This window comes from Micropterus dolomieu, linkage group LG02 (genome assembly GCF_021292245.1).
Source record: "Micropterus dolomieu isolate WLL.071019.BEF.003 ecotype Adirondacks linkage group LG02, ASM2129224v1, whole genome shotgun sequence".
Classification (NCBI taxonomy): domain Eukaryota; kingdom Metazoa; phylum Chordata; class Actinopteri; order Centrarchiformes; family Centrarchidae; genus Micropterus; species Micropterus dolomieu.
Genome location: NC_060151.1, coordinates 10,232,333 through 10,233,636, shown reverse-complemented (window position 1 = coordinate 10,233,636; position 1,304 = coordinate 10,232,333). Strand labels below are relative to the sequence as shown.

Below are 1,304 nucleotides of genomic sequence, written 5' to 3'. Positions count from 1 at the left end.
TGTGTTGCTCCCGCCCTGCTCGTTAGTCCCTGTGTATATATACCTGGTGTTTCTGTCTTGTCTTTGTTGGGTCATTGTTTATTGTCACCCAGTGTTGCAGTGTGTTCTCCTGTTGTCAGCCTCACTTTTCGTGTTTCCCTGCTTGTTTTGGATTTTGGTTTTCTGTTGGACAACCTTTATTTTGGACTTAGTATTCCAGCCACTCAGTCTGTAAGTGTGCTTGCTTTTTGTTGCCCTTAATAAATTCTCTTAATAAATAATAATTCTCTTAATAAGTTAATAAATAATAAATCTCTTAATAAATTACCTTTTTTATTCCAAATATTCTTCTTCCTTTTCAAAAGCTTGTGCCTACATTATCCGCAATGCAACTTGACCACTGAGGGACATCACTGGAAGCAATTTATCAGATTATGTGCAGATATTACATTGCACTGTGTAATATCATTGTGCCTGCTGCACCCATGGTACTGCAGCAAAGTTCCTTGATTATTACGCAGAAATGAGAGTTAGAGAGAGAGTTCCTAGCCATATTGGCCTAGAAAATTGCAATTTTTCATTTTCCGTCGGTCTTAGTACACGATGTAACTACAGTTTTAAATAGGAAAAGTATTGAAACTCTTTGGTCATTTTTTTTGAGAGTGATGCTAACAGTCTAATCAGATTCAATGATCTATGCTAAGCTATGCTGAAAGTGCTACCGCAAGACCTGGAGATCGACTGAATAGATTCTAAAATGGTAAAACTCAACTGTTTAACTCTAGGGGAGTTGGGGGGGGGGGGGGGGGGGGGGGGGGGGGGGGAGTGGAGTGTTCCTTTAATGTTCCTTAAATAGTCTTTAAGTTTATTGCCATAGTGTAAAGCAAACACTACTAGGCTGTTTCTGTTTGCTACTAGAAATCTCTTCTCAGTGTCGTCCAACAGGGTTTATTTTCTTTTTTTCCATTTTTTGTATTCATGTTGACATTGATATTGCTCTTTGAAATAAAGCTATTTGTTTTTTTAGTATTTAGTTTGTATTGCTTATTTTGCACAATATTCACAATAATGCATATCTTAAGCAACTGTCTAGGCTTGAGAATAATGAAGTTCATTTCAATCAATATTTATTGCAATGAAGACTGATTTTAGGAAACTGATAAATTTAGTTAGTGTTTTATCTATTGTGTCTGTCTACAGTAAACTGTGAGAAGTTAAAGTAACAACCTGTGATGGAAATTTGATATTTTACTGTGTTTACTGTTTCACCCTGCATGCTTCATCAGAATAGACCAGTGTTTCACTGTGTGGTATTTGATTATTTT

At 36.3% G+C, this 1,304-nt stretch overlaps 1 protein-coding gene across 2 annotated transcripts in view; it reads right to left on the bottom strand.

The window, feature by feature from the left end:
- LOC123986178 (GTPase IMAP family member 7-like) overlaps nt 1-1,304 on the bottom strand; it is a 14,772-nt gene that overhangs the window by 3,275 nt on the left and 10,193 nt on the right. The gene's annotated exons all lie outside the window — the stretch shown is intronic.